The sequence below is a fragment of the Gossypium arboreum genome, chromosome 10 (genome assembly GCF_025698485.1).
Source record: "Gossypium arboreum isolate Shixiya-1 chromosome 10, ASM2569848v2, whole genome shotgun sequence".
Classification (NCBI taxonomy): domain Eukaryota; kingdom Viridiplantae; phylum Streptophyta; class Magnoliopsida; order Malvales; family Malvaceae; genus Gossypium; species Gossypium arboreum.
The window spans coordinates 126,971,783-126,984,238 of record NC_069079.1 but is presented as its reverse complement, the minus strand read 5'-3'; the positions used below and the strand labels follow the sequence as shown (position 1 = coordinate 126,984,238).

Below are 12,456 nucleotides of genomic sequence, written 5' to 3'. Positions count from 1 at the left end.
CATTGTCCTCAATGTACAAAGATAGACTTATTTGAAAATATACATATAAGATCATAAGATAGGGAGAGAAATGAAACTTCCTGAATGTTCAATGGAATCCTTGAATTGGAGTTATGGAAAGTAATCGGCTAATGCAAGGGTGAGATTGGAGGAGGATACTCTGATGGTGGTAGAGGTTGGGTTCCACAACCACAGTGTCTAGCGAAGAGCTTATCGTAGTGGTCGGGCAAGACATGGCAGTCATGGAGGACCTTTTCCAGTGGAGTTGCAAATTCCTAAGTAATAGTGAGCTTTGGAGCTCTTTATAACTGCGATAAAATCAATAATTCTTTAGGAAATATAGAGAAGCATGATTACTCATAAAGAAATGGCTGAAAACATATATTACTTAATATAAATTGTAAAACCTAAAGATGAAATAAAAATAATCTTAAAGAGAAATAAAATTAAAAGTAATTTAAAGAGATAAATAAAGATAAAAGTAAAAAGACTAAATAAAAAGAAATCTTTAAAAATCCCACGGCCGTGGGGCATGCCCGTGTACCCTTATTTCAGCACGTGTTTTTCATGATTTTCAAATTTTGGGCGCACTAGAATTCACCCCACGCCTGTGTCCTTTGGGCGTGTTGGTGCACACGGTCGGGTCGCACGGCCATGTCCTACTTTGTTTGCTTCTCCCACGTCCGTGTATATATGCACACGCCTGTGTTATTTTGACAGTTTCGACCACTAGTGGTGGCCACAGGCGTGTGGCACGCCCATGTTGATTCCTCAGTTTCTACCATGGTTTATAGGCATAGGCGTGTCGCACGCCCGTGTTTATTTGGTAGGATTTTCCACGGCTATGTCTCACGGCCGTGGCAATGTATCAAATCCCGTGTTTTGGTAAAAATTTTACTGTACTTTCACACGGCCATATCGAACGGCTGTGTTGTTTCCCGTGTTATGAGCACAGCCTAAGGCACGCCCGTGTGCCTAGCTGTGTGAATTTGGAAACCCTGTGTTCAAGGACTCAGTTAGTGATTTAGATGTTAAACACTAAAATTTAAAGAAATTAACATCGTTAGTGCTCGGGTTGCCTCCCGAGAAGTGTTTATTTATAGTCTAAGCTCGATTTACCTCGATTTTACGTGGTCATAGTGGTGCGAGGAGTTTACACTCCTCATTCCTGCTATCAGTTTTATCAAAATAAGGTTTTAGACGAGTACTATTTACCTTAAAAGTGCCGAATTTGGAATGAGTTACCTCGACTGTATCATATGGGAAGATGCTAAGTACCGTAAAGGGATTGCTCCATTGGGTTCAGAAGTGGCAATACGAGGGTTTGCTGCATCTAATAGTACTTTGTCTCCAACCTTAAGTTGATTTGGTGAAACATCGAGTCTGTCATGGCGTGTTCTCGATTTCTGGGTCTGCCATTCATCTAGTTCCTCGATTTGAGCATTCGTTCTTCATAGATGGGTCCTTTGTTGTTACGTAAACATGGCTCATTTATGCTCTTTGAACGTGTTTTCTGTAAAGAAGGTTGCATCACATGATCAGTATCAGTAGCATGATTAATACAACCACCCTTGATATTCGATGTGTTACTCGAATTGCGAGCTTGAAGAGTGATTGTTTCATCACCCACACGAAGTGTGAGTTCACCTGTACCAACATCAATAATAGTTCTAGCTATTGCTAAAAAGGGTCTTCCTAAAATTAAAGGCACGTCACTATCCTTTTCTATGTCTAGAACAAAAAAATCAATTGGAAATATAAATTTATCGATTTTTACAAGTACATCTTCAATGATACCCCTAGGAAATCTAACGGTTTTATCTGCCAATTGAATGCTCATCCTAGTTTGTTTGGGTTTCCCTAGACCTAGTTGTTTAAACATTTTGTAAGGCATGACATTAATACTTGCTACTAAATTAGCTAAAGCATTGTTAATGTTTAAACTACCAATTAAACAAGGAATCGTAAAACTCCCTGGATCTTTCAATTTGATGGGTAGCTTATTCTATAGAATGGCTGAGCAAACTGCATCCAACTTATTTGCTAAAAGCTCCTTTAAAAATTTCATTGCGTCCGGCATCTGCGAAAGAGCTTCAATAAATGGTAAGTTAATGTGTAATTTCTTTAATAATTTAAGGAATTTACCAAATTGTTCGTCCGTGTGGTATTTCCTTGTCGCATTGGGGTATGGCACTCGAGGTTTGTACTCTTTACTTACCAGTTTTCACTCACTGTGGTCCACCTCATCCTTACCTTTACTTACCAGAATTCCTTGCCTTGGTTTTGGTTCAGGTTCAACTAACCCTTCCTCATCACGAACAGTAATCGCATTAAGCTATTGCCTTGGGTTAGATTTAGTATTACTCGGCAAGCTACCTTGTGGTCATTCAGAAATTAATTTGGCAAGTTGGCCTATCTGACTTTCGAGCCCTTGAATCGATGCTTGTTGGTTCTTAAGTGCTGACTCGGTATTCTGAAAATGAGTTTCTAATGCCGAGATGAATATCATTAGCATCTCCTCAAGGTTTGGCTTCTTTTCCTGCTGGTAAGGTGGTTGTTGAAAACTTGGAGGATGTTGTGGCCTTTGATTTCCTTGGCCACCCCACGAGAAATTGGGATGGTTCCTCCAACCTACATTATAAGTGTTACTATACGGGTTATTTTGAGGCCTAGAGTTATTACCCATATAGTGGACTTGTTCCTCCTCGGTGCCAGGATTAAAGAATGAATAGTTTACGTTGTGCTCTCCTCCAATTGAGTAACACCTCATCACTGGATGTACCTGAGTTGAACCATATAAACCATCAATCTTTTTATTCAAGAGTTCTACCAGATTTGACAGCATAGTAATCGAGTCGACGTTATAAACGCTTGCTGCTTTGGTCGGCTTAGTCCTCATGACTTGCCACTAATAATTATTTAGCGACATCTCTTTTATAAACTCATAAGCATCTTTAGGGGTTTTATTATTGATGGTTCCACCAGCGGCTGCATCAATCATTTGTCTAGTCGAAGGATTCAAACCGTTGCGGAATGTCTGAACCTATAGCCAAAGTGGTAACCCATGGTAAGAGCACCTTCTTAATAGATCATTGTATCTCTCTCATGCATCGTAGAGTGTTTCTAAATCCATCTGCACAAAAGAAGAAATATCATTCCTTAGTTTAGCAGTTTTAGCCGATGGGAAATATTTAAGTAAAAAAATTTTGGTCATTTGTTCCCAGGTAGTGATAGACCCTCGTGCTAATGAGTTCAACCACTGTTTAGCCTTATTCCTCAGTGAAAAGGGAAATAACCGAAGGTGAATGGCATCATCAGAAACACCATTGATCTTAAAAGTGCCACAGAATTCCAAAAAATTTGCTAAATGAGTGTTTGGATCCTCGTCCTGCAAACCATCAAACTGCACAAACTGTTGTATCATTTGAATCGTATTAGGTTTCAGTTCAAAATTATTTGCAACAATAGCAGGCCTAACTATACTCGATTCAGTTCCTGTTAAACTAGGTTTAGCATAACCATACATAGTACGCGGAGCAGGATTCTGATTTACTGGATCAGCAACAATTGCAAGAGATAGTGGATTTTCCTGATTTTCAGCCATCTCCTCGGTTGTGGTGTGAATATCGTCCTCTCGCTCTTCCTCTATGTATCTTAGGCTTCGCCTTATTTCTCTTCAGTTTCTGCGAGCTCTGCTTTCAATTTCACTATCAAAAAGTAATGGTCCCAACAGGTTTCTTCTAGTCATAAACTATGAAAACCTGTCAGAAGAAAATAAAAGAAAATTTAGTAATATAAACAAAATTGAAATAAAATTAAATTGCAATAAAATAAATGGCTAAAGTAATAAAAATTAAGTGTTCCTAATATCTTAGTTCCCCGGCAACGGCGCCAAAAACTTGATTGCTGCATGATAAGTTTTATATTTATGACTAATCGTACTTGAAAACTAACTATTATCACGATAAAGGCAAGCGTACCTATCGAACAGTAGTATAGTTTATAGCAAGACTGGATGTCGAACCCACAGGAACTAAAAGTACTAGCAGTAACCTTTTTTTTTATTATCTAGCCTAAAAATAAGGGGATTTGTTTTATCTAAACTAATTAATTAAACTAAGAATGCACAGAAAGTAAATTGGGGAAAAACTTTTTGGAAAACTGATTGACTTAGATAATACCCAAGAAAGAATCCACCTAGACTTCTGATCGCGATTCTCGTGTGATAAGTTTTAAATATTTATAATGAATCGTTCTTAGAACTAACTATTATCATGATGTAGGATAGTGTACCTATCAAACAATAGTATCGTTTTAGCAAGACTGGATTGTCGAACCCAAAGGAACTAAAAGTACTAGTAATGACTGTCTTTTTATTATCTAGCCTAAAAATAAGAGGGTTTTGTTTTAACTAACTAATTACCTAAACTAAGAATTCACAGAGAGTAGAATTGGGGGATTACTTTTGGAAAACGATTGAATTAAGACAATACCTAAGGAAAAATCCACCTAGACTTTACTTGTTATTCTAGCTCCAAATCAGACTGTTTATTCATTTAACTTATTCCGTAGAGATCCCTAAGTTATGTTATTATCCCTATTCAAGACTAATAACGTCTAATCCCTAGATTGAATAATTGAGACTTTTCTCTAATTAACACCGTAGGGTTGCATTAACTCGATCTGTGGATCCCCTTATTAGGTTTCACCCTAATCCGGCAAAATCTTGTCACCCTATCTCTAGGCGCGCAATAAACTCCCATTAATTATGAAAAGTGTACTCTTAGACAGGGTCTATTCCTCCTCTGAATAAGAGCTTATCTTGAATCAGTATCCCGGGATATCAAAACAAGAATTAAAAACATATAATTAAGAACAAGTTAAATATTTATCATACAATTCAGAAAATAATAACAAGATTCGTCTTAGGTTTCATTCCCCTTAGGTATTTAGGGGATTTAGTTCATAACTAAAAAGGAAAACATCTCAGAAGAATAATGAATACAAAACATAAAGAAAACCCAAAACTCCTTAAGGGAAATTGAGGGGAGATCTTCAGTATTAATGATGAATCCGGCTTCTGAGATGGATCAATCGGCTTCCTTTGAGTAATTCCTTCCTCCCTCCCTCTGTGTCCTTTTCCTTCCTCCTCTAGGGTGTATTTATAGGCTTTGGAATGCCTACGAGCCCTCAAAAGTGGCCTTTTCTGAATTGGACTCAACTTGGGCTCAGCAGGGATACGCCCGTGTGCGATTACTTCAGGCCGTGTTCGAGCCTTTTAGAATGGCACGGGCGTGTGTTCTACCCGTGTGAGTCGTGCTTCGATTCTGCCAAATTGACACAACCTTGTGGGCTGCACGTATGAGGAAGTCCAGGCCGTGTTGATTTCGTACTTTGACCCATTTTCTCTATTTTTGGCCTGTTTCTCATTCCTTTCGCTCTCCTATGCTTACCTAGGTATAAATCATGAAATTAAGGCATTAGGAGCATTGAATTCACTAATTCTAAGGAAAATTCATACATAAAATGCATTAAGCATGGGGTAAAAATATGTATAATTTACAGTTTATCAAATACCCCCACACTCAAGCATTTGCTTGTCCTCAAGCAAAATTCTCAACTCATAATCAAAATAAATTCTTCTCAACTTATAATTCTTATCGAAAATATCTCAAAATAATCCATAGGTAATCATACATTGAGAATTCAACTAAAAGAACATCAAAGTTTCAAACATTACAAGTTGAGCATTTTATACTAAAAACATAGGTGTCTCCCCTCATCTAAGTATTTTCCTTTGATTCAGAATATCATAGAGTTTCACATCCTCACTAAATATTTACTCAAATCACTCGAGGTGTTTTAAGGACAATGAATGAAGCACTCAATAGTCAGTAATGAAAAGTCATTACCATAGGCTTGCATGAAAATCAAATCTCCACCACTGTAAATTGAGTTGAAACAACAATCAAAAGGTCTTTAGAGGGTTATAACAAGGCTTGGTTAGGGAATGTGGTCACAAGTTAAAAGAAACGGTTAGAATCAAGATTGAATTGAAAAATCACTTAGCTAGAAAAAGATTTAATCATCAATTGCGTACAACAGAGCTTCTTCTCAGAATATGGAATTGCTAATGTGTATACATTTTCATTTTTTTTAAGAACAAGTTAAATAACATAGTCTAACTATTAATAACAAGACATAGCTAAGCAATTTATTCAACTCAAATCTCGATAAAAATAGGGATCAAAATAATTTAGGGGATTTCAACAATAATGGGTTAAGGGTTAATATTAAGGGTAATACAAAAATTGTTTGTTAGGCTCAATGAGGGTTTACTAGGGGTTAATCGTGGAGGTAGGCTTTTCATGGCATGAGTGGGTTAATCCTAAGTGTCTCCATCATCTTGACATATCAAGTCAAATAGTGTGGTCTTGACATGCATAATCAGGCAAGTTCTAGAATAACAGTTCAATACTGACGCACTCAAAGCAATAATAAAAATGAGCATGAAAGAATTAATAGATGCTCAAAAGGCTCAAAAATCTCACAAAAATTATGGCTTTTTTTTACGTTTAAACTTGTGAATTCCAATTCAAGATAATACCTAGACTTGGGGAAAACAACCTAAAATTTTATATTCTTAAAAATCAACTTATCATGCTTGATTCTCTTAATGTCTTGAAGTTTAAACAATCAATGCATAAATGCCTATGTTTTAATCCAAGATACATCAATCAAAATTATAAATCAATCAAAATTTATCCTAAATATGATATAAGAGCTTTTCAAGAGAACAAGGTAATCATTCAGGGATTTTTTTGATAATGAATTGAATACCCCCCCACACTTAAGATGTACATTGCCCTCAATGTACAAAGATAGATAGGAAAAGATAAATTTGTAATCATAAGATAAGGGGAGAAGTGAAACTTCCTGTTTGATGAATTCCTCGAACTGGAGTTTTGGAGAGTAATCGGTGCGAGAGTGGAGGAGGATACTTCGGCGGTGGTAGAGGTTCATTAGTCCATAAGTCCTGTGCTAAAAGAGTATTGTATCTAGTGGTAGCTATGGTCGTGGTCGAGCAGGACATGGTAGTCGTGGAGAACCTTTCTCGTTGGAGTTTGTAGTTCCTATGCGATGATGAGCTTAGGAGCTCTATATAACTGTGATAGAATCAGGAACTTTTTAGGGGATATTAGGAAGAATATTTACTCATAAAGAACTAACCGAAATTTATAATTATAAAATAAAATTCTAAAATCTAATAAAAATAAAAAGTAGTTTTAATGAAAATTAAAAAACATAAAATAATAAATAAATGTTTTTAAACATATTCATCGCTGGATGGTTCGCAAGGTGGGACTGGCGATGAGATTTGGAGGTGCTGACAAATCTGCTGTAGAGTAGCATCAATGTTATCAAATTGTTGAAAACACTGCTGCTCAAATTGAGTGAGGCGCTCAGAGATGTTAGCATATGAAGTTGCCGCATGAACTAGACGAGAGGGTGGTGGTGGCTGATACGGTGGGTCCTCGAGCTGTGGAGGGACATCATCAGGAATGTCCTCGTAGGCCTCCTCCTCGGTAGATTGGGCGAGATGATATTGATGAGGGTAGGTTCCTCGAGATTTTTCGATCATCCTCATGCTAAGCATGCTTGAGATACCTTATGGAGACATCTGGCCAATGAGGGTTAAGGATGATTCTTGGGCTGTGGTGCTGAGGAGCCCGAAGTGTCGAGCCAACCGAGTAACATAGGGGCCAATGGAGATGACCCCCTTCCTATGCCGCTCCGTCTGGTGCTGAATCACGAGGGCAATGAAATAGGCAAGGTCGATGACATGCCCGTGCGACATACACCATAAAAAGTAAGCGTCGTGAGTGTTGACGACGCCAGTGCTCTCTCGCCTTCTTGTAATCGTGTGAGCCAAAATGGCGTGTAGGTACTTCAGAGATGGAGGGAAAGCCGATGCATTGGAGGGGCTAGGATTGTAGGTGGCCCCACCTGGTACTAGTGCGTCCCAACATCGTGAAGGAGAACGATGGATATGGTGATTAAGAGTATCTAAATCATTCTCCTCCTTGAACTCTTCCGTATATAAGCCTAGTGCCGTACCGAATTCTAGGACGCTGAGCTGGCGGACTAATCCGCTTAGGCAAAATTGAATCGTGCTGGGATCATCGTAATTTGTCATTACAGTCTGAAGATGGAACGTTGAGCATAGTTCCATCGTGATCTCGAGATACATCGGCTCAATGGTCCCAAAGAAAAGCTCCCAAGGGTCAATGGTTAGGAGGGCCCGAATTGCATCAACCAACTGAACTTGTTCTACGGCAACCCAGTATATGCAACGGCTCGCAATTAAAGGTCGGGCTTGAAGTATTTGGAAAAGTTCTTCTTAGGGCCCACGGGGGAACTGTAGAAGAGGGTGACAAATTTTCGCAGTTGGACCCGCAGAAGATGACGCTCCCTTTCTTTTCTTTGAAGCAGGTATAGCGGTATTTTTACCATGTAAAGATGACATGGTACGCTAGAAAAAAGGAGAATGAGCGTTAAAAATAAAGTTAGAGGTGGTGTACGGGCGGGGCGGGGAGGGCGTATGGACTTGCAGCGGCTAGGGTTAGGGTTTTTGGGTGGGGAAGACAATGAATAATGCAGCCTATTTATAGATTTTGGGCCACACGGCCAGGGAACATGCCGGTGCTCCCTAATTTTTGTCCATGTGATTCTCGAATTTTGAATTCGGGTGCGTCTAGCGTTTAGTCCACGCCCGTGTTCCTTGGGAGTGTGGGTGCACACGGCTGTGTCGCACGACTGTGTCTGGCATTGTTCGCTTCTCCCACGCCTGTGTTAATTTAAATAGTTCGACCACAGGTACTAGACACAGGCGTGTCACACGCCCGTGCTGTTTTAACATGTTCACCCACGGTTCTTCCACATGAGCGTGTCGCACACCTATGTTGTTTTGGCAGGTTCAACCACGGCCATGTCGCACGGCTGTGGCGTTTTATCGTAGCTCAAGTTTGGAAAAATCTTTGCCCTATTTTCACACGGCCGTAAGCACGCCGTTGTGCTTGGCCGTGTCTTTGTGGAAAACCTATATTAAAGAGCTCCGTTAATAAGTTAGGTGTTGAAGACTAAATTTTAAAGAAGTTAATACAGTTAGTGCTTGGGTTGCTTCCCGAGAAGTGCTTATTTATAGTCTAAGCTCGACTTACCTCTCCATTGAATGTCATGGGGGTTTGAGGAGTTTATACTTCTCATTCTTGCTAACATTCTTATCAAAATAAGGTTTTAGACAGGTGTTGTTTACCTTAAAAGTGCCGAACTTGGGATGACTTACCTCGACTGTACCAAATGGGGAAATGTTAAGTACCGTAAGAGGGATTTCTTCATTCGGTTTGGTAGTGACAATGTGAGGATCTGCGGTGTCTAATAAAACTTTATCTCTAACCTTAAGTTGATTTGGAAAGGTATTGAGCTCGTTCTGTTGTAGTTTCGGTTTATCGGGCGTTCTCGATTTATGCGTCCGCCATTCATCTAGCTCCTCGATTTGTAACCTTCGTTCTTCATGAATAGGTCCTCTACTATTGCTTGAGAATGGTTCATGTACTTCCTTCAAACTCATTTCCTGCAGAGTAGGTTGTACCATATTGTCAGTTTTAGTAGAATGGTTTAGATGATCACCTTCAATTTCTGATGTGTTGCTAGAATTGCAAGCTTGATGGGTGATTGTTTCGTCTCCCACACGAAGTGTGAGCTCACCTGTGCCAACATCAATAATTATTTTAGCAGTTCCTAAAAGGGCCTTCCTAGAATTAAGGGAGTGTTACTATCCTCCTCTACGTCTAGAACAATGAAGTCAACGAGAAATATAAATTTATTGATTTTAACTAGCATATCTTCAATGATACCCCTAAGAAATCTTATAGTTTTGTCTGCTAATTGAACGCTCATCCTAGTCTGTTTGGGTTTCTCGAGACCTAATTGTTTGAACATTTTGTAGGGCATGACGTTAATACTAGCTCCCAAATCAGCTAATACATTATTAACATCTAAACTACCAATTAAGCAAGCCATTGTAAAACTCCCTGGATCTTTTAGTTTGTTGGGTAGTTTATTTTGGAGAATAGCTGAGCAAACTGCGTTTAGCTCCACATGCGACGCCTCGTCCAATTTCCGCTTATTTGCTAAAAGCTCTTTTAAAAATTTCATTGCATTTGGCATCTGCGATAGAGCTTCAATAAACGATAAGTTAATATGTAATTTTTTTAAGAGTTTAAGGAATTTACCAAATTGTTCATCTGAGTGGTCTTTCCTTGTAGTGTTGGGGTATGGCACACGAGGTTTATATTCGACATCCACTGATTTGTTTTTATTATGACCCACCTCACCTTGACCTCTGTTTACCATAATTTCTTACTTCAATTCTGGCTCAGGCTCAACAAATCCTACTTCATCTTGAACATTTAACGTGTTGAGCTATTCCCTAGGGTTGGGTTCAGTATTACTTAGCAAGCTACCTTGTGGTCATTCGGAAATTAGTTTAGAAAGCTGGCCTATCTAAGTTTCGAGCCCTTGGATTGATGCTTGTTGATTTTTAAGTGCTGTCTCGGTGTTCTGGAAACGGGTTTCTGACACTGAGATAAATTTAGACAGCATCTCTTCAAGGTTCGGCTTCTTCTCTTGTTGGTAGGGTCGTTGTTGGTAGCCTGGAGGTGGTCTCTGATTTCTTTGACCTCCCCATGATAAATTTGGGTGGTTCCTCCAACCTGCATTATAAGTGTTACTATATGGATTGTTTTGAGATCGAGTATTATTACCCATGTAATTTAACTGCTCATTATCCATGTTGTGGCCATAAGGTTGGTATTCAAAATTGCTTGATCCACCTCCACTTGCTTCGCACTGCATTACTGGGTGAACCTATGAAGAAATAAGAAAATCATCAATCTTTTTATTTAGAAGTTCTACCTGATTAGAGAGCATGGTGACCGAATCGACGTTATAAACACCGGCTATTTCCATTGGCTTTGTTCTCATGACTTGCCACTGATAGTTATTCAGTGACATCTCCTCTATAAACTCATAAGCATCTTTAGGTGTTTTATTATTGATGGTTCCGCCAGCAGCTACATCAACCATTTGCCGAGTCGAAGGATTCTGGCCATTATGGAACATTTGAACCTATAGCTAAAGCGGTAACCTCTAGTGAAGGCACCTTCTCAAAAGGTCCTTGTATCTCTCCCATGCATCGTAGAGTGTTTCTAAATTCATCTGCACAAAAGAAGAGATATCATTACGTAATTTAGCCGTTTTAGCCGGTGAAAAATATTTTAGTAAAAATTTTTCGGTGATTTGTTCCCAAGTAGTAATTGACCCTCGTGGTAACGAGTTCAACCACTGTTTAGCTTTATTCCTCAATGAAAAGGAAAACAACTGAAGACATATGACATCATCAGAAACACCATTAATTTTAAATGCATTCCAAAAAGTTTGTTAAGTAAGCGTTGGGATCCTCATCCTGCAAACCATCAAACTGAACAAACTGTTGTATCATTTGAATTGTGTTAGGTTTCAATTCAAAAATACTTGCAGCTACAATAGGTCTAACTATGCTTGATTCAGTTCCTGTTAAAAAAGGTTTAGCATAATCATACATAGTGCGTGGAGCAGGGTTTTGATTAACCGCAATTGCAGGAGGTGGCTAATTGTCTTGGTTTTCAGCCATCTCTTTGGTTGGGGGTTGAGTATCATCTTCTCACTCGTTCTCTGTGTATCTTAAGCTTCGCCTTATTTCCCTTTGGTTTCTGCGAACTGTGCGATCGATTTCTTCGTCAAAGAGTAGTGGTCCTGATGGGTTTCTTCTAGTCATAAACTATAAAAGCCTGCCAAGAGAAACATAAAGTAAATTAATAAAAAAATAAAATAAAATTAATTTGCAAGAAAAATAAATGGCTAAAGTAATAAAAATTGAGCGTTCCTAATATCCTAGTTCCCTGGCAACGGCGCCAAAAACTTGATCACAATTCTCACGTGACAGGTTTTAAATATTTATAATGAATCATTCTTGGAACTAACTATTATCACGATGTAGGCAAGTGTACCTATCGAACAGTAGTATAGTTTTAGCAAGACCAGATTTTCGAACCCAAAGGAACTAAAAGTACTAGTAATGACTGTCTTTTTATTATTTAGCCTAAAAATAAGAGGGTTTTGTTTTAACTAACTAATTACCTAAACTAAGAATTCACAGAGAGTAGAATTGGGGGATTACTTTTGGAAAACGATTGAATTAAGATAATACCTAAGGAAAAATCTATCTAGACTTTACTTGTTATTCTGACTCCGAATCAGACGATTTATTCATTTAACTTGTTCCGTAGAAATCCCTAAGTTATGTTATTATCCCTATTCAAGACTAATAACGTCTAATCCCTAGATTGAATAATT

The 12,456-nt window shown here is 38.6% G+C and overlaps 2 non-coding genes across 2 annotated transcripts; both read left to right on the top strand.

Moving 5' to 3' along the window:
• Positions 1-3,059: 3,059 nt before the first annotated feature.
• On the top strand, positions 3,060-3,166 carry LOC128283206 (small nucleolar RNA R71). Its single transcript, XR_008273548.1, has one exon. It is a non-coding gene; the product is annotated as a small nucleolar RNA R71 (small nucleolar RNA).
• Positions 3,167-11,206: 8,040 nt separating this feature from the next.
• LOC128283320 (small nucleolar RNA R71) lies at positions 11,207-11,313 on the top strand. The gene has a single exon (XR_008273661.1). It is a non-coding gene; the product is annotated as a small nucleolar RNA R71 (small nucleolar RNA).
• The last annotated feature ends 1,143 nt before the right edge of the window (positions 11,314-12,456 follow it).